This window comes from Heteronotia binoei, chromosome 8 (genome assembly GCF_032191835.1).
Source record: "Heteronotia binoei isolate CCM8104 ecotype False Entrance Well chromosome 8, APGP_CSIRO_Hbin_v1, whole genome shotgun sequence".
Lineage (NCBI taxonomy): Eukaryota > Metazoa > Chordata > Lepidosauria > Squamata > Gekkonidae > Heteronotia > Heteronotia binoei.
In genome coordinates this window covers 64,618,152-64,645,354 of record NC_083230.1, presented here as the reverse complement: position 1 = coordinate 64,645,354, position 27,203 = coordinate 64,618,152, and positions in this window count along the sequence as shown.

Here is a 27,203-nt window from a genome sequence, read left to right as displayed (position 1 = left end):
CAAGATAAAACACCAGAAAAATGGGACTGGATTTTAAAAGTTATGCCTTGGAGTGAAATGGACAAACTTACAAGAATCTTAAAAGACTATGGTTTGGAGAAGTTTATAATGGAGTGGGAGAAATTTCAAATATATGTTGAAAAACACTGGAAAGTTAAGGGACATTTAGTGATGTTTGAAAATAATTGAAGTTTTGTGGAATGGTGGACTATAGTAATAATAATAAAGAAATGGAATTGTCTTTTTTCTTTTTTGTTTTTATTGGACTATTAGTATCTTTTTTGATAAGGTTAAGAGGATAGAGTATAAGGTTTTTTTAAAGAGATATTACCTTGTATTTTTAGCAATTTAAGTAAACACCGGCGGGGGTCAAAATAAGGGGGATGGAAGGGGTGAAAAGTGATGTATTGGTATTATTTTTGCTTTAGTGCTTCTTTTAGTGCTTTCTCTATAAATATTGTTACAATACATTGCAATAATAAAATTAGTTTGACATGAGAAGAAGTGTTTAGATTTACACTGTTTTACTAGTTTATTAAAAGAAAGTATTCCTTTTTTATTCTAGTAAAGGAAGAAAGGAAGGTAATATTTAAGGAGATTTTTATACTTGTAGGTAGAATGATCTGAGCATTTTATTGGGAAGTGGAATTATAATTGATACATTTGTACTGGTTTCTGTTTCTGTTTTCCCCATTCTGTCAAGGCCCCTTTTCCCCTCCTTTTTATGTATCTGCAATGCTTCTTTCTTTTGTAGTTTAAATCAATAAAACTTTTAAAAAGTAAAAAAAAAAGAACACTGCAGCACAGATGTTGCCATCATTGCATGTATGGGCATGAATCCATCCTGTGCAGTACCTATTGCCTCCCAAGTCAGAATAAAGAGGCGGACACAAATAAATTGGTTAAACTATGGACCACTTTATTAAATAACACAGCAACGGCAAGGGGAACCAAACTGTGGCCAGGTCAGGGCCAGGGGTCTCCTCAGACCACTCCCCTGCCTTTTCCAGCAGGTGAGAGACCCAACCTTCCAGCCGGAGCTGTGTGTCACAGCTCCCGTCAGGCAAGCCCAGCAGGGAGGCTCGCACCAGAGGGCCCAGTAACCAGACGTGCGTCTCAGCGAAAGGCACCCATCCAATTGAGTCTCTAGGACAGTCTGCATTCACACACCTCAGATCCCCAATACCCAAAGGTTGATCCTGCCAGACCCCTAACTCCCCAAAAGGGGGAGGCTAACCGGTCCTCCCCAGGCCGCATGGCCACCATAAACCCAGTAAAACCTGCCACAACTAAGGCCAAGTCTCTACATAGGGCTTAGCACCCACCGGAAGGCCCAAAGCCAACACAAGCCCTTGCCGAAGATCCCTCAGAAAAAGCATATTACCCTTTTCCGAGAGATGCACCCCATCCCCCCTGTAGAGGTCAGGATATTCCTTAGAACTATCCGGATGGGGCAAATAGTGGCCCAAACCACCCTCCAATGCCTTATGAATCTCTATAACGAGCCCTCTCTATCCCAGCTGGATTCCAAGCACTGCGCCACACCAAGCACGAAATCATGGCTGACCAAACTACAATGGTACAGGGCCATCTCTTCCTAATGTACTTGAAATCATCTCGAGCTTGCAAGATCAAAGCCTTGCCTTTAATCAGCCCAAGATCATTCCACCCCAGGTGAATAATTAAAACCTGAGGGCCCACACACCCATGAAATAAAAGTGGGAGCAAGCCGGGCCACTGAAGACCCCGGCGCCCCCGCCATTCAACTGTAACATATTTGCTGAGCCCCAGCTGAGAGCCAACAGCAGTTCTCTGAGCTTGATGTGCCACCCAAAATACATAACTGTGCCCGCAGATGAGAACTCGGCTCCTCCAGCCAGGAACAACAGCATCTAAAAAGAGAAACAGACAAGTTATAAAACCCCAACCTTAAACTACCCCAGCTCCAATAACAAAGCTAAGAGTGGAGCAAAGGGCAAATATAACCTTTATAAGCTTGAGACAGCCAATGGCCAAGGCGCTGGATGGACAAAGAAGAATATCCCAAGGCTGCGGCCGTAGAGGCCGCCCCAATTCTAAAGGAGTGGGTACCAAACCTCACTCCAGACAACCCCAACAGAGCTAAAGCCCTAGACATCACTGCCCAAAACTGATGTTTTGTCAGACAGCTGCCTCCAAAATGATAAAACAACAACCCTTCGCAGCCTCCCCGCACAGCCAAGTAATCAGCCAATGTGGAAACTGGGCAAAGCTCCACCTCTGAACACGGACCCAACTCCACCACAGTGCCAATGCCCTGTTGGTCCATCTTGGAACGGCGAATAGTAAGAGCTGCCTTACCCCCCATTAACCTAATATCCCTCAGTGACAAGGCCCTGCCAAAAACATCATTCCTGGAGCTTGCCACCAACTCACCAATCCTCAGCACCCCAAAGAAGGCCACCAAAGAGGCTGCATGAAACAAAACAGCCTCGAAATGTGATGCACAGACTTCACTCCACACCCCTTTCAAACCCCTAAGAATATCAGGAGACATAGGGTTCCTGGTATCAGGTTTAGGCCCAACCTCTCTGGACCACCCTTTCAGCATCTTTCGAATACAAAAATCTGCTGTTTCCTCCTTATATCCCAATGCCTTGCTAGCAAAAGCCAGCGCAGACATGCGTCCTTTGATTGATCACATGGCCAATCCCTTACCTTTTAAGGAAACACAATAATGGAGCAACTGCTCCACCGGGAGGGGCCAAACAATGCAACACCCTACCTCGGCCCTAAAGTCTTCAAACTGCCACAAAGCACATTCGTAAGACTTCCTGGTGCTAGGCGCAATGGCTAGGCCTATCGCTCTGCAGGCCTTGGCTCTCCAATCAGCCATAGCTCCTGGGGCATCAGTGCCGCCTCCTGATTGGCGTCCAGGGCCAACTGATGAAACCTCTCCATCTGTTTACGAGAGAGTGTGTCAGCCACCCCATTATTCACCCCAGGAACATCTTGGCCTGTGCTAAGGCAAGCGAAGGCCCGCCATAGCGTCACAGAACCTATGAAGAAAGGCCCTTCCCGGGGCAACCACTTTGCAAGCAAAGTTAAGGTGTCCAACCAACTGCTGAAGCTCAAGAAGCGTAACCTTCTTCTTGAGGAGGAAAGTACTAATCCTATCTCTCAAATCCTCCAGCTTCTGGCAAGGAATCCTGGATGATTGGGCTAAGGTGTCCAGCTCAATCCCTAAAAACACAAGGCATTGGGCCGGGCCCTCTGTCTTTTCCTTGGCCAATGGCACACCCAACTCAGTGGCCAGCTTAATAAAGCCGGACAACAACTGAGCACAGCGTCCAGAACCCGCAGGGTCCACAAACAGTAGACATCCAAATAATGAACAACATCCTGTAAACCCACTTTCTCGCGCACAGCCCATTCAAGGAATGTGCTGAAACACTCGAAAGCAGCACATGATACAGAGCAGCCCATAGGCAACGCCCTGTCCATGTAAAATTGCCCTGCAAAGGAGAAACCCAAAAGCTCAAAATCATCCAGATGGACAGGAAGAAGGTGAAATGCAGATTTGATATCTCATTTAGCCAGCTCAGGCCCCTGACCACAGCATCGAACGACGTCCACGGCTTGATCAAAGGCAGTATACCTAACTGAGCAAAGTTCCTCAAGAATCCCATCATTAACAGAAGAACCCTTGGGGTAAGAAAGGTGGTGAATCAAATGAAATTCACAGGCGCCTTCTTTGGTACCACCCCCAAAGGGGAAACCCTAAGATTGACCACTGGAGGACTAGCAAATGGGCCCAAAATCTTGCCCTCCGCCAGCTCCTTGGCAATCTTGGCCTCCACTACGTGCTCTAAACCCTTAACTGAACTGAGGTTCCGAGAACAAGTTGGTACCCGAGAACCCTGAAAAGGAATTCTTAAACCTAACGTAAAACCGTTCAACAAATATAAACTATCAGCCCTATGTGGGTACCTATGAAGCCATTGCTCAAGAGGTCCCAGCTTTATCAGGCTGGCGCCCTTTTCCAGCTTGGGAAGGACCCCCACCCCCACCCTGTCTCTTCTGACCCTTACGTGGCCGAACTCTTGGACAGTTGTTAAATGAGTGTGGGCCAGTACACAGGGGGCATTTGTGCTTTAACTGGAAAGCTTTCCAACTGCACACCCCTTGAGACCCAAACTCCCAGCAAAGCAAGCGGGGTTGAACCGCCTGCCCCGCAGAGCTGCGGGAAAATGATGATGAAATGGAAGGAGAAGAGGAACCCTTAGCAACTAAGTGACTGCTATCAGAGCGGTCCCCCAGGTTGGGCCGCGCAGGTGACATCACCTGCAGCCACAACTGTTGATGAATCTGATCCCAGGGGGTACAAAGCGGCCCTCATCCTGAATTCCTCATCGTATTGAATTCAGGCTGGGCCGTTGAACATCATATACCCTTTGTATATGATGTCCATGTACTGGATTAGCGCTGCCACCCGCCAGGGCTGAGCACGCGCTATCACTCCAGCATACACAAAAACCCCTGGAAGCCAATTGGCCCAGGTCCGATCAACCTTCCTCTTCTTAAGCTTCTCCTTCTCCTTATCATCAAGCTCCTCCTTGTCCTTCTTTTCTAATTCCCTAAATAAAAGGGAGAATATGTTAACATATTCCCCCTTAAGGATCTTGTCTCTTGTGGCAGGCAGCAGGTGATCGCCCAAAGGTAAGGCAACCTCACCAAAAGGCATAGCACCAAAAGGGACCGCCCCGTAAGGAGATGGGAAACCCCATTCACCAGTTAAAGCCAAAGTGGTCCCCTGCTGCCCCGCCCCAGGCCAATTACCGAATGGGCCAAACTGACCATGCGGTCACATCCAGTAATTCTGCTGCCCCATGCCCAAAGTTAAAGGAGTCCCAAAACCACCTGAAGCAGCACCAGCCCCATTAGGTGCGGCAGGTCCCCAAGACCCCCAGGGCCACACAGGCCCAGTATAGGGCAAAGAACCATCCCCCGACTTGCCAGGAAGTAGAGCAGGCACCAATGCTGTACCCGCACCAACCACACGAGATGACAAGCCAGATCCAGCAGCCGAGCCACCCAGCCCAATAGCTCCTCCAGTGGCAGTCGCCGCAGACCTGCCCTCCAAAGTAGACAAATGGGTCAGTATATCAGTCTACAAAGCCAGCTTGGAAACCCGCCCTTTCTTTGACATCTGAGAAGGTGGAAGCCCAGATGCCTATTCTAGGGCCCTCAGCCTCTGAAAAAATGACTGCGTTCACCTCGTCCTCTCCCTCCTCATCTGAAGACGAAGGGGGCGGGGGGGGGGGAGGACGCTTCTGGGGCAGCTTAGGAGCCTTATGTGCAGGCTGCTTACCATTTGATTTTCCACCACCTTTACGCAACCCTAAGGGATTATGGCACCAGAAGAAAATTAAAGAGAGTTTGAACTGCAGTAATGCAGCTTTATCACTCTACGCCAAGGGCTAAGTCTCAACCCCCCCCAAAACCACTCAGTTTTCTCACCCCAAAAAGGCTAAAGCCTACCACTAAAATGGCTGCCATCTCAATATCACTTAAAATGACCGCCAAGGCCACAAGGCCATAAGATAAAGGCTCGATGAGTAAAAAGGGGCCTTAAAAATTGAGGCCTTCAAATGAGGCAGCCCCTCGCCGCCCTTAAAAACGCTCCTGCAATCCTCCCCCCCTTAAACCACCAACAACCAGGGGAAGATGGAGGTCCCAATACGAAGCAAACGCTGCACAGGATGTTAAAGGGGGACGCCAAAAAGAAGGGAAGGAAAAATGCCCCGCCGTGCCAGTAAAGACTCCCTGAAAACACAAGTCCCACGACGCGATCTGAGCCAACGCTGTGACACGCTCCATGCTCCCTGTGGCTTTTCATGAGGAACAGTAAGTACCAGCACCTTAAATTGGATACAGTACTCAATGGTATCTCTGGCAGCCTGCCACCTCGCAGCTTGGCTGCCGGGAAGATTTTGCCCCCCCTGAAGGAAGAGCGGGCAATTCGGTGCGTGTTTAGGCATGTCTTTAGGGGGCGAGGCTGCAATGTGCCTCCTGAAGCCTCTGCGCCCCTCTCTGCAGTCCTCCTGTGGTGCTCGGCTAGGAGGGAGCGTGCTCTTACGCTCGTAGCCGGCATCGGGGGGATTAGGCCTTTAGAGGCCGTTGGTTATGGAGCGTGTCGCAGCGTTGGCTCAGATCGCGTCGTGGGACTTGTGTTTTTAGGGAGTCTTTACTGGCACGGCGGGGCATTTTTCCTTCCCTCCTTTTTGGCGGCCCCCTTTAACGTCCTGTGCAGCGTTTGCTTCGTATGAGAAAACCAATGCAACTATGTATAAACTGCCTCTTCAGTACAAGAATTTAGTTTTATATTAATTATATTAATAATAAGATAATATAATTATATTATATTAGTTTTATATTAATGGAATGCAATGTATCGTGTTATATAATTGTGCAAGATGGTCCTTGGTTCACATATATATATGTGTATTATTGTGATTGTCTCCACTTCTACAGAATACTTTGTTGATGTTCTGTTAAAAAGTTTTGTATGTTTTTTATATGAAATAAAAGGAAAATTTACTTTAAAAAATAGGAAAAGTATGAAAACATATGCAGCCCACAATAACAATTAAATAATTGAGCAAGCAAAAAAGAGTATTGGATTCTGGTACTGGGTATAGGGTTATGGAGGCCATTCCAGAAGTGAGCCATCATAAGTTTGTCTAGTCCTTTTTAACTTCCCACCTCACTTATGAAGAAACAGTGTCTCTGATGAACTTTTGTTTAGGCAGGGCTTTAGGTACCTCAGGCATTTAGACCAGGGCAGGGTGTCAAACATGTGGCCTGGGTGCCAAATCAGGCCCTCAGAGGGCTCCTATCAGCCCCCCAAGCAACTGGCTGGCATCTGCTTCCTTCTCCCTCCTTCTTGATTCCTTCTGCATAACAGCTTGCTTTTAAAGGCTTGCTCAATTGCACAGGAGCTACAAAGCAAAGTCTCTATTGTCTCTGTTTTCTCCATTGGCTGAGGCTCCTTCCTTGGGGAGGAAGGGGGTAGGGAGAACCAGCATTTGCTTTGCCCCCTGCGTTTCTCCCTGTGCCAACTCCCCACTAATTGCTCTGCGGGTGACTCTTTCATTGCAGCTCCTTCGTATTACCATCACAGCAACAGGGTGCTGGTTTTTTTGAGTTCCAGTTGCTGCGACGGGAATGGGAAGGAGCCCCGAAGCAGGAAACTCTGTGGAGCGACTGATGGGGAACCGATGGCTTGTGCCAATGCAAAGAGAAGTGCGGGGGTGGAGGAAATGCTGGTGAAAAATTAGTTTCAATTACAAAGCAGAGCTACTGAGCCAATCCTCTCTTCCTTCTATTGGCTGAGGTTCCTCCCCCTCCTGGCCCCCTGGGGAAGGAAGGAAAGAGCCAGAGCTTCCTTTTTCCAGTTCCCTGGATCCCATGGGAGAGATACATAGAACGTGTATTGAAGACCAAGTGCTAATATTTTAAGCATGTTTTATTTTAAGGCTTAAAAAAAAAAAACCTTTGTGTTTGTGTCCTTTATAAAGTTTATATCTCTGCTACCTAATGTTAAATGGGTACACACACAGTCCAGCCTGACATGGCTTGGCCCAACAAGGTCTCATTTATGTCAGATCCAGCCCTCATAACAAATGAGTGACACCCCTGATCTAGACCTTTAAACATAAGCACTGGCACTAAGTCTGGAAACCAGCTGGGAGTACTATCAAGATGAATTCCTTTCAGCTAACACTACTCAGCAGCAATGTTCCCTCTAAACTGAGTTAGTGTGAGCTAGCTCACAGATGTTTAGCCTCCAGCTCACAGATTTTTGTCTTAGCTCAGGAAGGATGATCCCAGAGCCCCAATAATTTATGCAGTAGCTCACAACTTTAATGCCAGTAGCTCACAAAGTAGAATTTTTGCTCACAAGACTCTGCAGCTTAGAGGGAACATTGCTCAGCAGCCTTACTGTTTCCAGACAATTTTCAAAGGCTGCATTGCAATCATCTAATTTAGAGGTGGCCAACACATGCATGACTGTAGCCAGAAGTACATCAAGGTTTGGAATGGATACACCAACAAATATTGAAGTAAGCTCAAAGATCCATTAATCAGAGAATTCTCCAAAGCAATTAGCTCTTAAAATATGAACAATCAAGTGCCCAACTTAATTATCTGAAGATACTCTAGGAGACCATTAAAGGAAAATATAGTGAATTGCCAATCTCCACCCACATATATTGCCTACTCTCTAATTTCTCCTTGATTTTGAGGCTGTTGCCATGGGTGGAGAAGAGCATAGAGGACTGTTAACTCTAGATTTTTTTTAATGTGCTTGGCAATGGTCTGCAGTGGAGACCAGAAAGAGGTATGGTGATGAAACCTGGGGCAGAGTTCAGTGGTTTGGAGGGGACGCTGGAGTTGGTTGCGTTGATAATTCCAATGGGCAAACCCCAAAATAATGAAAACAACCACATTCTGATCACCTGAGTTGTACAGCTTTTTTTCAAAAGACCTTGCTGCCTGCTTCCCAGGCAACTGGATCCAAAAGAAAATAAAATGACCTTTTTAGTTCTTGGTGGATTGGCAACCTGATGCATAAAACCCTTCCCTCAAGCTGATTAATTCTTTGCATATCAATCTTAGTCTTTTCCTGGAATATTTTATTTTAGGAAAGAAACCAGAAAATAAATGTGAAAGAACTGAAAGCATACAGGACATGGACTGTTCTTGTGAAAACTACATTGATAAGGCAACTAAGAAGCTGCTGTTGAGGGAAGCAAACCATACACTGAGATTTCTATCAAGAAAGCCTCTCTGCTTGATTTTGCCTATTTATAGCATTAAATTTTCAGAGAAATATAATTTATACTTGTGATATGCCTAAACAGATTTTACTTCATAAATAATTCCTTTACTCATGACTCATATCTCCTTAGCAATTATTGGGCCTTACCTTTAACATTAATCATAGGAAACCAAAGTCGGCATTCCCATTGTCCAAATTCATCTTTTTGATCTGTAATTCAGTTTTATGTCATTTTGCATGACAATGAATCTTTCCCTCCTCTATATACATTTTCATCTGAACTCCCATGTTTTGAGGCAGAAATAAATGAGAAGCAGTTTTCACTTTGGCCTAAAGTACATTTTGACTAATAGGCTAGTGTCTGCATTTCCACACAGAGCGGCTGTTTATTAAGTTTGTGGAATTTAATCTCTTGAGTCTGTGCAACTTTGTGAAAGGACAACAAGGCAAAGGCAGAGTTGTTTATCAAGTTTATTCCCAAACTCCTATAATACTATTTTCCACCTATGCTGTGTTAAACTCAAGGATTTGTTTCCCCTAGAGAATGAAAAGTATTCCTAGCTTTTGCAAAAGAAACTTTGAATTCAAAACTAGAATAAATGCATACGGACTTTATTCCTCAGTTCTACTCAGATAAATAAAATGGTAGCAACACTGGTCGTGGAAGATAAACATGTATGCCAGCTTCCCCAGGCCTTGTGTGTGTGTGGGGGGGGGGGGGATGTGGGGCTGCTAGTTCCAGGTTGGGAACCTCCTGGAGATTTGGGGATGGAGCCAGTGGAAGACAGAGACCTCAGTGGGGCACAGTGCCACAGTATCCACCCACCAAAGCATCCCTTTTCTCCAGGGGAACTGATCTCTGAAGTCTGGAGATTAGCTGTAATTCCAGGGGATCTCCAGTTCCTACCTGGAGGCTGGCATTCCTACCAGCTATTTGTGCAACTAATAGTGCCGTCTAAGCAAAATTCTAAGCCTATTGACTTCAATGGATAAGAAAGGTGTAACTCTGTTAGGGATTGTGAATAACCTTTACCCCCTTCCATTTACTACTAATAATACCAATAAAGATAATGAGTTGAAGACTAAGGAGTCTTATTTTGCCCTAAGAGGATCTTGTGTCAGTATAAATTCCTGGTGCAGAAGCAGACAACTGCCATTAAGAAAATAGACCCACGAGATCCAGTCTAATGGTTAGAATTATTGCACAGTGCTAAAAAAAGGAAAGCCCAGCCCTTCATGGTTTGCTTTAAATTTTATATTTTGTATGTCATATTATTAGTTTCATGTTACTTTACTGCTGGCAATATCAAATGCCTGTTTGCAGAATATCTGAATTTCTTACTTTATGCTCAAAGAATAGTGTATTGTTTGTTGTGCTTAAAAATGTTGAAACATATATAACGCTAATGCTTGCTCCAGGAAACTTTATGGTAATTATATATCTCTCCTTCCGTCTTTTGACATGTATTTATCAGCAAGCCTGAGCCATAATAAGAGACCATGTAAACCCATTAAATCTGAATCCTCCAGATGCTGTATTCATTAACCTTTCCTTTAATATCTATTCTGTACAATATTTTGATGATTATTGTCATTTAGTAAACAGATTATGAAAATGCAATTCCCTGAGGCTCTAATTTAATAATTTAGGCAAATTCATTTTTGAATTCTTTTTTTTTTAAACTGTCTTCCCTCTTTAATCAATATGCACCTGCTGTTCCTTCTTTTCCAGAAGGAAGAGTCCTATCTCTGCTTTCCTCTCCCCGAGTGCACAGTGATCCACGTTCAAATTTGCAGCTGACAGTTTAGGGTTAAGATATGATTCCAGGTAACAGAAGCCAATGAGAGTACACCCAGTTGATGTTTGTGACATCATCCTACAGTCAGAGTACATAGAACAGCTGAGGTAGCTTCCAGCTTCAGTACCAGTGCCATTATGATGGATGTTTACATCTCTTCATTGAGATCCAATTATTCCTCTTTTGTGTGAGGCCCAAGAATCACTCATGCTGCCTACATGCATGAAGCCCTGTTGGATGTAGCTGAATGAATTGTTTTCTCTCCTCCTGTGGTAAGAGCATCTTCTGTTTTACCTTCCTTCTTTTTAAAAAATAAAGGTGTCAAATCAAACCTGTATTGGAAGGAAAATGCTTTTACAATTCAGGGCTTTTGCTACTTTTAATATGTGAATTGTGGCTTTGTTCAGGAAAAGGCAGTTACTGTAAAGGGGGGTGTGTGGGGGGGAAGCAAAACACGTGTATGCAACTGAACCAATTTTACTTGCAATATAAAACAGCATAGCTAGCTGATGGGTGTTTTGCTAAATATTTAGCAGCAAGTTGATGAGGCTGTAACTCTGATCAATAATTTACTACACTTTCTGCCTCTTTCAAGTAGACATTAAGCATTTTGGGAAGAAAAGCATGTGGAGGAAATGTTTCAGTAGTGTGCGATCGTGTGCCGAGATGGAGATAAAACTTGTAAAATGCTCTGTGATAGTTTCATGTTGGAGCATTAGTGACCCAGGTTAATGTTAAGATATTCACAATTCTTGAAGAAGTTGCAGTCATTTCTTTCTTTTGTGAAGGAATAGGGAACTGGGTGAGCCATAGAGTGCACAGCCTGATTCTAGCAATCGTGTGCCAATCTGCTCTTGGCTTTTGGAAAAGGGGTAATTACTTTGCTATAATTGTGTCCCTTTTAGGCAAAGCAGAGTTTCTGTGATCATCCTTTGTGGGGCTCTGCTTATATCCCCTCTTTCTGTTTTGCGAAAGAGTCAGCATATGTAAAGCTCCTGAACTGATGTGGAATTATAAGATTAGCAGTGACACTGACTCCAACAAATCAGATACAATAAAGAGTTTAATTGACTAAGGGAGTTGAAGGGCTACTGTATGAACAATCCAATAACCGGTTTAAGTAGTCAAATAGTGTACATAATTAGAAGTGCTAAACAACAGGTTGAAGTTAATTTAAAAGCTGATGATAATTATTTATATGGGAATAATTGGCACCCACTAAATGCCTATTGTTTAAAAGCTAGCTGGCTTCTTTGAGTAATCTGTGATAGCACTGTAAGTTTTTTGTAAGCATCTGCAGTTTTATGAGTGTACATCTTTTATAACTGTGTTGCCATTCATCTTCCTTTCTTTGATTTGTGTCAATGAGGCAGTAGCTTGGCGGTATTATAGCTTGAGCTCAAGTGTTACTTAAAAGATGATGGGTTTCTTAGCTATCCTGTATTTCTCCCCCTATCTTAGACTTACTTTCACAACAACTCAGACTACTTACCACATTTGATCTAGCTGTTTTTGTTCATACATGCCCAAACAATACCACACTCAAATGAAAATAGTAGGAGTGTTGTAGAGAGCTTTAGATTACAGAAAAACTTCTATCACTGAACTTTCTTTCTGTTACAAAAACCAAAGATGTTCCTGGATGATAACTTAAATTCAAACAAACTGAGAAAGTGAACTGAGAAGTGGGTATGAGGAGTGAATTATGATGTGCAGTTTGTGTGATTATTTCATTGCTTTCCCTGATTCTAGCTTTTTTAGTGTGGTGAGGTAAATATGGCCTACTTCTACTAGGGAAAAAACCCCTGAAATGGCCACGAGTTGTGTGTTAAAAGATCTGCTGGCTTTACATTTGGTGGTAGTTGTGGTACTCAGTGTGCATCCAAACTCAGCCCACATACCTGCAATGCACAGACTAGCTCCCTCATTGTCAAGTTGAACTCATTATTGCTATCACCCCTTTTGAATGAAGAAGACTGTGATTATATTGCATCTCAGATGGTCTGATGGCTGTCAGCACCAGCATGAAATTGATGATACGTCTTTCAAACCCTGCTTGTCATAAGCATGTTGTGGATCAAGAAAGGCAAGAGATGAGGTTGATTTGCTCCCCTTGGATTCTTTTGGGAATAACAGTGCAATCCTAAAGAGAATTACAGCCTTCTAAAACCCACTAACTTTAGTGGGTTTAGCAGAGTGACTGGTAGTCTTCCAGTGGGGGCACTGTTACACTTTCATGCATTATTCTGGGGCTAGTGTGTAATTCCATGCACATTGTATGCTACTAGTTTGTACTTATATTTAGTTCTTTTAAACTATGATATAACTAAATAAGGCAGCTCCAGTAATACAGTTGTATTTCTGGAGTGCTAGCAAACTACTGTATCTCTTCTATGTGAAATACAAAGTACTGATACATATCAAAATACATTTTATTCTAGCCCTCTGGTGTATGGATCAGGACCATCTATTCAGCAGCATGCCCTTTTGTCTTTGGAGGAGGTACCTGGATGCACCATAATCAGAGAGCATATTTGCTGTGAAAATGGTATCTTTTGAGATAATAGACCCGTTCAAGGTGGTTCAGACAAGTAGTTCAACCCACATTCTTCTCATCATGGCTACATCGTTGACTCCTCAGTACCCATTCTAACACAGTATACAATTCCTTCTCCATATTCAAAATTATGAGTTGTATCTAATGGCTTTTTCTGCTTAGTGTTAAGACTTTATGATTGAAAGATTCTTCCTTTGCTCAGTGAAGCCTACATTCATCAGTGGAAGAATCTTACCAGGCAGAAGCGAATCACTAAATGCAACCTAATATGATTAACCACCTGACTGTGAATAAAATTCATCAATGGAGTCATTCCAAGGTACTGTAATTGGACTTAGGCATACGACCCATGCACCTGTTTCAAAGAATGTAATTCTGTCCTGCTGAATTTAGGCTGATTTCCTTCTGATTAAATATGCTTAGTATAGGACTTAATGTTTATGAACATAGCATATATTGGGCTACATAAGGGTCATTGTGGTCTACTGTAGTATCCATATCACAGCACAATGGAAAGCACAGCAGATTTGTAAAAGTGTTGGTATTATATGGAAAGGAAAAAATGAACCATTAGTTAGGAGTGGTTCTCAAAATATGGGGAAGGCTTTTTTTTTAATTCAATAAACACCTGGATGTGTCCCCCAAAATTCCAACTCAGATGGTTGGTCACAACTTTTCAGTGAAGATGTGAAATGTTAACAGGTGTAAAAATGGAATTGTTCAACCTATATTGCCTCATTCTTTTCCCAAAGAGGAAATGGGTGCAACCAAGCAAAAATAGTGTGAATTGTGAATGCAGCTCAAAATTTATAAGGAGTTAGTCAATGAACTAACTGCTTCAAAGGAGTACATGCTGTCAGGGAGCATGTGGGTTGAGAGGGAACAGGGCACTGTGCTGAGGATAAAGGTCTCAGAAGAGACCTTTTCTTCAGTTGGTGAGCACCAAGGAACCATCCCTGGGCAGGGAGGGAGGGGGGCCTTGGTAGTTGGTCATTCGATCCTTAGGCAAGTAGACAGCTGGGTGGCAAAACCGCATACTGACCGTGTGGTGACTTGCCTGCCTGGTGCGAAGGTAGCAGACATTACGCGTGTTGCTGATAGACAGTGCTGGGGAGGACCCAGTGGTCATAATGCATGTTGGCACCAACAATGTGGGGAAATGCAGTCGTGAGGTCCTGGAGGAAAAATTTAGGCTGCTAGGCAGCAGGCTCAAGGCCAGGACCTCCAAGGTAGCCTTCTCAGAAGTGCTACCTGTTCCATGTGCAGGGCTAAAGAGACAGACACAAATTAGAAGTCTCAACGTGTGGATGAGACGATGATATAGGGTGGTGGAAGGGTTTAAGTTTGTTAGGCACTGGGATACTTTTTGGAACAAGTGGGAGCTGTACAAAAGAGATGGTTTCCACGTACCCAGAAGGAACCAGGCTGCTGGTGCTTAAAATCAAAAAGGTGGCAGAGCAGTTTTTAAACTTAATCTTGGGGGAAAGCCAATAAGAGATGACATGTCTCTGGTTCAGGAGGACTCATCTCAAAAAGATGGTTAGTTGTTACTTTTCTACCAGGCAATAGATTAGAGTTGTCCACTGAGATGGCGACAAACAATATGGACTGTCTGCCAAAGTCTTGAGCAGCAGGAGGAAGGTTGCAGGCCTAACTTGCCTGGGAAATTATAGATGTTTATATACAAATGCTAGACGTGTCCATGGTAAAATCATGGAGTTGGAATGCTTAGTGTTGGGGGAAAACATAGACATTGTGAGTATTTCAGAAACTTGGTGGAATGAGGAGAATCAGTGGGACACAGTGATTCCTGGATATAAATTATATTGGAAGGATAGGAAGGGAAGGGTTGGAGGTGGGGTGGCTCTGTATGCCAGAGAAGGTATACAATGCAGTAAGACTGAGAAGGTCAGAAAATTAGATTCCCTTCTAGAAATGCTTTGGGTCGAAATAGTGGACCAAAAGGAAATTTAAACTATAAGAGTTTGTTATCACCAAGGAGATCAAAAGATAGAGGACGATTATAATATGATGAAAGAATTAAAGATAGTGGCTAAATGTAAAAACTGTGTCATGATAGGTGATTTTAACTATCCGCGCATTGATTGGGTCAATATGTGTTCTGGTCGGGAGAAAGAGATTGAGTTTCTAGGCACTCTCAATGATTGCGCTATGGAGCAGATGATCACAGAACCTACCAGGGGTGGGGCGATCCTGGATTTGGTCCTAAGTAATGCCCAAGATTAGGTGAGAGATGTAAAAGTGATTGCACTGCTTGGGAACAGTGACCATAATGTTATTGATTTCACCATTTGTATAAATAGGAAGTTGCCCCAAAAGACCAACACAACCACTTTTAACTTTAAAAGGGGTTAATTCTTTGAGATGAGGAGGCATGTGAAGAGGAAACTGAAAGGAAAGGTAAATAGAGTCAAAACCGTTGGGGAAGCTTGGAGGCTATTTAAAACTACAATCCTAGAAGCTCAGATAAAATATCACAAGTTAGGAAAGGCACAAATAGGTATAAGAAAAAGCCTGCATGGTTAACAAATAAAGTAATGGAAGCTGTAAAAGTTACCTACATTCTGGGGCAACAATAAAAACAATTCTGCACCATTCTCTATATGAAAGCCCTTCATTGTTTTGATTATGCTTGATGTATATATATTATGCCTATCCAGTTCAGGGGTATTGAACTCAATTGTTATGAGGAGCAGATATGACTTAAATGAGACTTTGCGGGGCCAGGCCATACATGTCATAAAATGTAATGCCAGGTAGCGAACTATAAACTTCATAAAGGATACAAATTCAAGTAAAGATGATTTTTTTTTTTACTTAAAATGCAAACATGCTTAAAACTCTTGCAATATTTTCTGGAGGAATAGTGGGATATGGCAATGTAATTTGAATAAGACATCAAAAAAAGCACAAGGACCACAACAGAAATGAAAAAAATATAAACTAAAAATATAAAATGCTCTGAACCTAGGAATACATGAAATGGCTAGGCATTGCAAGCTTCTTCCTGCCCCCCCTCCAGGTCTATTCAGATTGGCAATGGCTCTCCAGTATAATGTGCCCCTTTGGCTGTGGGTTCCCAGGTTAGAGTACTCACTAGGCAGTTCTCATGTCTGTTCAGCAGAGAAAAGCTCGCTGAAAGCAACAACCCTTTATTTGCAAGGAAAGAACTCCAGCAAGCAACAACTTCAGCTGGCCACACAAATGCTGGAAAGTGAAACTACTTGACCTCCACTCCGTTTAAATACATTGCAGCACATACCAAGTTGCAAGAAAAATGTGGAATGGATTTTCCATAAGGTCGCTGGGCCCAGATAGACTACTCTGGGACTAGAATGAGAGCCCCCAGACTGAAATGACAGTCCCTGGAAGTAGCAGGAGCATTCTGGGATTGGAATGAGGGCTCCCAGAGTAGAATTCTTTTCCTAAAGTGGAATTCCATTCCTAGAATGCTGCTGCTACTCATTTCACTCTGCACCTTGTCATTCCAGTCCCAGAACCCATATTCTTTTGCTAGGGACCGTAATTCTACTCTGGGGGCTGTCATTCCAGTCCCAGAGCACTGTTTCCCAGAGTAGCCTTTCTAGGTGTAGAGACCTTAACAGAGGCTGTTTCTACACTTGACAGAAGATCCTCTCTCAGTGCATATTTAAAATGTTCATCTACATTGCATGCCATCATCACTTGCTTTGCATTACCTTAAGTCATCTACACTCATTTTCTTGAATTGGCACCAAAAGCGGTTTTACCTCAGAGTTGCTCCTCACTTTGAATCAGGGCTGAAATAAAAACATATTAAATAAGGTAAATTGAAGGCCATTAATTAGGCACAAGGGCAAGAAAGCAAAAGGGCAAAAAGATTTTAAAGTGCTTGCTAGATGTTTCTGAAATAATCCTTCAAGATTGCAAAAGTAGGGAAAGAGAAGCATAAGGCAGCAAAAGAGGAAGTTAATCTTTGACCCACTGGCTCACCGCAAAGAGGAGCTAGAAGCTTGCTGGAATAAGCATTGAGTCATATACCTTGGAAAATCTTGGGGTCAGGTCAAAGGGGCAAATGTGTTTTTTATGAAGGATATTGCTGCAAGAGTTAGCAACATCAGTGCCATGTATGGAAAGACCCTCCCTGTCTCCTCCTTGTTGCTTTAGTAATATGATGCTTGTAATGATGTATAGGATGTGGGGTTGTCCTTTCCTGTAATTGGGCGGGTGTTTACTGAAAATGATTATCTGTAACTATAAAACTGTAGACCTTCCTGCAATCGGGGCTCCCAGATGTGTTCAGACATGAGTCTGGTCTGGGGCCCGTGTACACGTTAAATAAACCGCTGTTTCTTCCTGATTTCGCCTGTGGCCTTGTTTCTGCCTGACCATCAGCAGCTAAGGTTGCTGCTACAACTTTACAAGAGGACTTTTGAACAGGAGTTTTCTGCAGGTGGATTCAATGCTCATAAATCAGAATCAACCGAGTGTAGAAACAGCCAGGAAATCCATTCTTCATTTTCTTTACAGTTTTACAAGCCCAGAAGAGCATCCTGCTGAAGCAGGTAAAGACAAAGCAGAAGAAGTTGTGAACTTTGGCAGTAGGGTTGCCAAGTCCAATTAAAGAAAAATCTGGGGACTTTGGGGGTGGAGCCAGGAGACTTTGGGGATGGAGCCAGGAGATATTGGGGGTGGAGCCAGGAACAAGAGTGTGACAAGCATAATTGAACTCCAAGGGAGCTCTGGCCATCACATTTAAAGGGACAGCACACCTTTTTAAATGCCTTTCTTCCATAGGAAATAATTAAGGATAGGGGCACCATCTTTTGGGGTTCATAGAATTGGACCCTCTGGTCCAATTGTTTTGAAACTTGGGGGGTATTTTGGGGAGAGGCACTAGATGCTATACTAAAAGTTTGGTGCCTCTACCTCAAAAAATAGCCCCCCCGAGCCCCCAATACCCACGGATCAATTCCCTATTATTCCCTATGGGAATCGTTCTCCATAGGGAATAATAGAGTGCCCAGTAGACATTTCCCCCCCCACACACTTTCTAAAAGGGGGGGGGAGGGCCTCCATACCAGGGAATCCCTTGCCCCCTTCCTTTCTCACACGCACAAATACTTACTTGGTCTCCTTTCAGCAGAACTTTGCTCGCTGTGAAAACTAAAGCAGAAGAAAGGGAGGGGCTGTTCTCCGTGGAAACTGTTACTGACCCTTTCCCATGAAGCCCTTCCTGTTTCCTATGCAGTCTTAAAGGGGCACACATTTTAAAAACTGTTTGCAGGTTTCTAAACGTGCAGGAGCTCTACAACGATATGATGCCTACACGCATGTTCTCTCCCCCCCCCACTTCTGGATTTTTGGAGAGTGGGGGAGGAGGCTGCAAATTTGGGGGGTCCCCCACCAGGGCAGGGGGGGTTGGGAAGCCTATTTGGCAGCCTTGGAGCTTCAAAGGGTAAGGACAGGAAAGAGAAAAGGGGGAAGAAAAACCCTGAGCAGGCTGGTTGTGGCCCTCAAGTTGTAAGTTTGACACCCTTGCACTATATGGTCCTGATGAGTTATTCCAAGTGATTCAATTGGGTGTCTTGGGTTAGCCTTGGGTTAGCCATAGTTCTGGCAGAGGTTGTCCTTGAAAGGGCAGCTGCTGTGAGACCCCTCTCAGCCCCACCCACCTCACAGGGTGTCTGTTGTGGGGAGAAGATATAGGAGTTCGTAAGCCGCTCTGAGTCTCTGATTCAGAGAGAAGGGCGGGGCATAAAACTGCAATTCTTCTTCTTAATATTGTACAGATCATGTTCAGTTCATTCAGCAACTTAGATTAAGGGTAGAAATTGAGGATTATAAACAATTATGTGATTATCTGGTGGTAACATTCCCACCGTGTGAAAGAATGTGTGTGTGTGCATGCATTAAACTTTGTGCTTATCTTTTTACAACTCATTAGTCAACATGCTATCATTATTTGGGCTTCTCCACCCTCTGGCCAAACTCAGTGAGCACTTTGTTGACATTGTTTATGATAGCCTTCACATTAACTACGCCAAAGCTTTATCCTGTGCAAGTCCTATGCTGTTCCAAATGAGTAGGTGGGTAAAAAGCTTGTGACAAATGTACATATTCTGAAACAGGACCCAGTATATAAGTAACATCTCTAGCCCTCATATTGGCTATAAATCAACCCAGTTTGCTAATACCATTTCCTGTCTCATTTGAAATGTAGGATTTAGTACAATGGCATCCCAGGTTCTATCAAAACCACAAACTTAATTTCCTCTGTTTTGGCAAGTTTGATAGAAAATCCCTCTGCTGTTTTGGGCATTATTGCTGTCATCATGCTATGGCCTTGTCATGATCCTAGGCCTAGCTGGAGAGAGAGGTTGTTCTCTCTGGGAAGGCTGGGCTGGAGAAGGCTGCAACTGGGGAGAGATCCTTCATCCGAGAGGTTGAGTGAGTCAGTTGGGATTAAAGGAAGGGAACATGTAGTTATGTGTCAGGGGTTTTATGTTGTTGTGCCAAGCTTTACTGTTTTCATATTCACTGTTGCACTAGAAGTTTTTACAAACCACTTATTGCTTTTGAGCACCTATAATAAACCCGTTGCTGTTATACTGCCTGGGTCCTCACGTCTCTTGGGTCAGAGATAGCAGGAGTTTGCTAATATGAAATACAGGGGAGTGTGTCATGCCTGCCCCTGACTCAGCACCTGCTAGCTCAGAGCAGGCGCCTTTAACAGCCCTGGACGTAAGTCCTGAGGAGGCAAGCCGGCAGCAGGAGCCACCTGGAACTGATCAGGCCACGCCGGGCCCCAGCTCATCCCCTCCTGAATCTCCACCACCTGTTAGCCGGCTCCATGAAAGGAGACGGCAGGAGATTAGAAACAGAAGGAGTGAAGCACGCATGCGGGGGAGAAGAGATCTAAGCCCGGCATACTAATGGGTTAACAAGCCAGCACAGTATATCTGCAATCCTGGCCCTTTGGCAAACTGTGCTGGCAACGAACGATCCTCCTGGGACGTGACCACGCTCTGCACCCTCTTGACTCCTGTGAGAACCCGCATATTTCTGACCCGGCTTGGACCTTGGACCTCGGAACTCTGGACTATGACTCTGCTCTGTGGACTTGCTTTGGTAATTTGACTTCATTCGGCTTTGCTCCCTCTGGGTACCCGACCCTCGGCATTCCTGTGTTTACGCTCTCTGTCTCATCCCTCGGCTCGGACTGATTTATGGTTTTGACTAATTGGACTGTTTAAGATAACGCCTGTGCTGCTCCCTGAACACCTCAGCCGGCTGCAAGAGTTCTGGCTGACTGCCGGGACGCCAGCAGCCGTTGCCTACCCGAGGCTCGAGTCGTGACAGGGTGCACCTCTGGGCCCCTCCCAGATAGACCCTTACCCAGACCTCAGATTCAGTGGGAGCTGACAGGAGCAAAGCTCCTGAACCTTTCTGAGAGTTCCACCTCCTCCTTCTGAGAGTTCCACCTCCGTGTCCATTGAATAGTATGTACGGCTGCATAACAATCCTTAGATGAGCTCCACCACCTATTTTTCTACAAAATGACCCCTGCCCTTACCAGAATGGTGGCAACCAATAGAGGCCCTCCCTAGTCCCTTGCTGTGTGACAGGCCTATTCCAGCTTTAATTGTTCAAAAGATATTAATATGTCATTACAGTACAGGAAGTGCTCTCAGTACAAATATAGCCTTCACTACACTACAAGTACAAGAACTGGCAATTTCTGCAACTGTAGCAAAATGTGTCCTGATAGGTAGGCATACCAGAGAATTGGAATCAGGTAAATCATATAAAAGAGCCCGTGGTGTAAAGTGTTAAAGCTGCAGTACTGCAGTCGGAGCCCTCTGCTCATGACCTGAGTTCGATCCCAGCAGAAGCTGGTTCAGGTAGCCAGCTCCAGGTTGCCTCAGCCTTCCATCCTTCTGAGGTCGGTAAAATGAGTACCCAGCTTGCTGGGGGGAAAGTGTAGATGACTGGGGAAGGCAATGGCAAATCACCCCGTAAAAAGTCTGCCGTGAAAACGTTGTGAAAGCGATGTCATCCCAGAGCTGCAAATGACTGGTGCTTGCACAGGGGACTACCTTTACCTTTTTTTTTTAAGTCCTATATTTTCTAAGATGAATATTTGGTTACAGAATGATAATTAGAATGTGTAGATTGTGCATGTATTTATTTAAATCATTTATTAGCTGCCTTCCCCCCTTGTGGAACCAAGATGGCTTGCAATATAAATAAAATATTATAAAGACAGTTATAGAACCCACAGAAGTCAGTTTTAAAACTCCAAACAGGAATGTCAATAATGAAAGCTAAACTTTTAATGTACTTTTATCTTTAATATGCCAATAAAGGTTGTCTGTCAATAAAAGCGAAATCAATGAAAAATATACCTGTTAATGCTTGCCAAAGCAATGAGGTTACTATAAGAAATACTAGTAAATATATAAGAAAACAATGGTGGCATTAACAGTCCCCATACTGGTAACCTCAATCTATGCTATAATAGCACTTTCCACAAACATTTAAAATGAGAGGATCTCTCCCTTTTTCTCTCAGGAGATATCATTTTTACCATATTGCATTGTAAACAATTCATTTATGATAAACAGTATGGCCTGTCACTCTGACTTCTTAATGGACGCAGTTTTACCTGTTATGGCAAGCTCGCTCAGGAGATCTGAAAAAATGAGGTGACTTTCTGCAAACAGTAGTTTCTCAGAGACTGTTAACCAGGCCTTGATTTCTGCTTCTTGTTTGGTCACTTATATGTAGACTGAATCCTACTTAATTTTCAATCGACAATTCTAAAAACAAAAGAATACACTTTATTTGATGATATCCTTTGATGAAGCAAATTCTATCAGAATTTATATACTAAAGAATGGTTAATTGAAATTTTTCAGTGTATTTCATGTATGGATTGGGAAGGAAGAAAAAAAAAATGGTTATGCCATAAATATTGTCATGGGCAGCCTTCTGAAAGCATCAGAAATGTTTAACATATTTGATGAGGTTTTAATAGTAAAAACCATGCCTGAACACTGTACATATTTCTTTGCTAGACAATATAGTGACAAAAATGTAGACATTTCTGAAGAGACTTCTATTTCTTATAGAAGCCCTGTGTGAAACCATGGTGACTTAGGGGGTGTTGCCTAATATGCAAATGAGTTACTGCTGAGCTTTTTCTACAAAAAAAAGCCCTCGATACTGTACTGATTGAGCAGGATTTGAGATTCATAAGACTGGAGTTGCTGGCTCTTTTTCAAAGTGCATTCTTGCCCTATTTTGTGTCCATTGGGGTTGGAATATACTAAATCTGTTTTGTTTCTGCTTTGAGTTTTTGTATCATCAAGAAGTCATTATCTACTTGAAATTTTAGACTCTAAGGAAACATGCTTCTCTTTCTCAACATTTCTTTAATAGTTTTAGCCCATTGTGCATGTGAATTGAGTCAGCTGACAAGAGTAGCAATACAATTCTATGCCGAGTTTCTTCAGTTTTAGTCCATTGATTTCATTGGACTTAGCTAGAGTACAGTAATTTTGCACAGGATTGCACTGTAAATGTTAGGAAGACTGTCCAGTATAACTATTAATTTAATTAGATTCTATTTTAATTTTCTCTTCACCATGATTGAATTCCAAAGTGATCTACAAAGTAAAGTACACTACAGTGTTAAAGAATACATAGGTGTATGTACAGTGGGAAAAGGAGAAGAGAGACAGTCTTAGTAATTCATTAGGGGGGTATCCAGCCAAAAATTCCCAAGCTTACATATATATATGTAAGCACATTCACAGAAACAAAGAAACAGCAGCCTTGCTGCATGTGATGGTAACAAATATTTATTAACACTTGCTCATCTAACACCAGTCATTCATACTTTTAAAAAGCCCATTTACTGCATCAGATATCTGCATGAACCATGCATACAAACACTCTTCATTATGATCACCAAATATTTTTGTCAAAAGCAGGGCTTTTTTGTAGAAAGTCCAGCAGGAACTTATTTGCATATTAGACCACACCCTCTGACACCAAGCCAGCTGGAACTGCATTCCTGCTAAAAAAAAAAAAAAGCCCTGGTCAAAAGTTTTTTGAGTATAAATTGGGGGGAAATGCTAAAGTGCCTGACTTCATCTGATAAATCATATTCAATCTGGCAAATTTTAATGATTCACAATTAAAAGCATTCTAACATGAAACTAGCCATCATAGACTGATGTTCAGATCAATGCATGGAAATAAGTTCAATCAAATCAGTAAAGCTTCCTTCTAACAGTGCAGTCCTAGGTAGAGTTATGTGTGTATGTTAACTGCCACCAAGTAGTTTCCAATTTACAGCAACTCTATGAATTAACATTCTCCAAAATGTCCTGACATTAACAGACTGCTCAAGACTTGCAACTGAGGGCTATGGCTTCCTTGATTGAGTCAATCCATCTCAACTCCATTGATCTCAGTTTAGGACAGCACTGTAAGTAACTTACATTAGGATGGAGTTCCCGTTTCTATTCTCAACCATAGTGTAGTTGGTCTGTACATAAAATAATTTCTGCTACAATCAGCAAGCGGAAACCTCCAGCTCATAGGTTCAGCGATAGGGGCACATGCATTAATTTTTTAAATGCTGTTATCAGTCTCTTGATCACACACAATGCTAGTTATTGCAAAAAGAAATATAGATTAATGACTTGGAATGTAATAAAAAATTCATCATTTATACTTGAAGTTCTGGGAACCAGTGGCGGATCAATTAATATTAATGCTGAATCAGAAGCCTGAATGGAAATGGATTGATTTAAGCTTTGAAAACTGTGCTTGATAATATAACTGAACACAAGAACTTAATTGAATCATAAGTGTGTTTTAACAACTGTTCAAGATAAATGAGATAGAATGGAATAGTAAAACTGAATCTGTTAGTGGTTACAGTTTTGTTCTTATTTAGATTTATGACAATTGCAGCATTAAATACAGAACTGTTTAATATTCAGATTTTGCTTTTATGAAGACACTGTTGGATTTTGGGTTATGAGCACCCCTTTCATGAGATCGCCTTTGTCTCCTTTCTGCCATTATGTCTTCTGTGTTGGAGCTCCTTTGGCCTCAGGATTGGGGAAGGACATCGGCTGAACACAGCTAGCCTTTCTTTCCTCTCCTGGAACAGCATTCTGCCTTCCTCTCTGACACTGTGCTGATTCCTCCCCCCCCCCCTCCCATCCTGTCTGTGAAACCTGCCTTTTATTTCTTTCTCTGGTCTTACTCCTCTGTTTTTGGGAGGAACCCAATCCACCCTTCCCCATTCACCCAGTAGCCCCTACACCTGGATATGGCCTGGCCTCGCCTGTTTCCATGGTCCAAGTGTCCTTCTTCAATCATTTGCTGACTGGCTCTTGTAGTTTCTTTCCCTGCCTTCAGTTTTAAAAACTACCATAAAAGGCTTAACATGTGTTAGGAACTCAGTTTATGAACATTTTCTTACCTCCACATAAATGTCCCTTTTCCTGACCTTAAAAATTACTTTGGTGAGAAGTTGAAATGTTAAAAAACTAAATGAACAATAAGACTATTGCTAAGACAAGTGCCTTTGGATGTCAGTAAAAATAAACTTTGATTTGAAAGTTAATCAGTTCTTGAAAAATATCAAATAAGCTGAAATCAAGCACTTTTAATTGAAGAAATTCAGAAGCATGTGGTCAATATGTTCCACAAGTGAACATGTCATTTGCAACAGCCAATGTAAAATTCAATATGTGCCATTAAGTGGAGGCTTGCCAGACCTTCTGCTGACAAACTCTGTTGCCCAGGGTGAATTTAAAAACAACATCACTGGAAGTTTCAAATGATTCCTAGACTACTTTGAAAGTTCTAATAAACTTAAAATTAAATGATTCCAAGACCTACCCTTATCCCTTCTGGGTTGCATCTGGAAGTAACAGAGTGATGTCATCAACCTGGCACTCCCCATGTCCAGCCCTCCTGCTGGTTGCCAGGCTCGGCTTGGGAAATCTAGCTAAACTCCAGGGGTGCATTCACATTACACTAACTAATGCTTTTTACATCTGGATTTTTACTGTGTAAGAATAGCAAAAATCTGGATGTAAAACATATTATTTAGTGAACTGTGAATGCACCCCAGGGCTCTTTGCCAATCAATGATTCTACAGCATCTATGAATGCTTACTTTTGTTTCTATATGATCTGTCACCCACCTTCCTTGGCACCTGTGGCTTTGGAGTTACTTCTTGCTTTCCTCCATTTTTCCCACCAAAAGAGAGAGCAAGTAAAAACAGTCAGTCACAGCAGCCCCTTGCTCATGATGCAATCAGCTGGGTAGACAGTTCAAGTAAATACTTTCCCACAGCAGCGGATCTCCCAGCAGATTTTTGCATACAATTGGGGAGCTTGCTTGTAAAATATCTTTCTTTTTTTTTATGTTTGAGTGCTTTTCACTGAGTTTATATTTTTAATATATCGCACAAAAATAACAACAGAAAAGATGTGGGGGTGCATAAACTGCCATGGGGCCTTGCAAAATCACAAATGTGTAAAATGTTGCTGATCCAAACAGATTGGCTGCTATTAATATCACTATTGTTAAGGTCTTGGACAACACCAAGAAGATTTTTTCTTCTTCTAAAAATAAATAAAATATTTAAAATATTTCAGAATACTACTGCTAAAATACTGCTTAATAAACCAGTACAGAGGCATTTTGTGTACCTTTTGTTTCTTAGATTTTCTGATGAATTAAAATTAGGATAAGATTTGCTGTGGAGCAGCAGCACACAGTGATGATGTTGGCAGGGAGAACACCATGGGGCTGTATATGAGGAACATGTACCCATGAAAAGCTAAATACACTGTATTAGGCATGTGCAACAGGAATGAGCATGTCTCAAAGAGATATAAGATGAATCACATCCCTGATTGTAACTGGCAATTGGCAACAATCACATGAGCCAAACTAACAGATATTCATGATCCTTACTATTAAGTCATTTTGGTTTTGATGGAAGAAACTGAATTAGGGATTCTCAAACTTCTACAGGTTCTGTTCATGTCATAATTGCCAGTGATGAGTAAACCTAAGATTGATTGCTGTTCACATCCTGGTGATTGCTCAGAATTTCTTCAGTGTTTGCTGGTCACATCTACTTTAGCACAACAGCACATATATGCACGTAGAGGACCATGGGAATCCCCCCCCCCCATAGGTGCTTTAACATCAAGGATATTCCTATTTGAGGGCTCCCTTTCAGGATATGATATTCCCCTCCCCACACATACTGCAAAGCATCACTTGACAGTAGGGCTTGAATTCAGCAGGAGCTCACAGGAGTGCAGCTCCTGAACCTCCAGCCAGGGACTGCATGCAGTGGGGAGTTCTCTCCCCGCTGCACACAGATTCCAGGGCATATGCAAATGAGATATGCTACTGAGCTCCTGCACCTTTTTCCCCTACAAAATGACCCCTGCTTGACAGTATAAATGTCTTTTCTTTGGGGTGATTTCTGCAGCTGAAACCTTACTTTAATTAGTGATGTGACAGAATATTTTGAGTTTTTAATGTACGTTTAATCAGGGCTTTTTTGTAGCAGGAACTCCTTTGCATATTAGGCCACACACCCTTGATGTATCCAATCCTCCTGTACTAAGAGCCCTCTGTGGTTGACAGAGAGGACGGTGGCTCAGTGGTAGAGCATCTGCTTGGTAAGCAGAAGGTTCCAGGTTGAATCCCTGGCATCTCCAAAAAAGGGTCCAGGCAAATAGGTGTGAAAATCCTCAGCTTGAGACCCTGGAGAGTCACTGCCAGTCTGAGAAGACAATATTGACTATGATGGACCAAGGGTCTGATTCAGTATAAGGCAGCTTCATATAAACTCTTGGAGGATTGGCTACATCAGGGGTATGTGGCCTAATATGCAAAGGAGTCCCTGCTACAAAAAAAGCCCTGCCTTTAACCATAATAACATGCCTGTTTTATTTAGCTGAGAAC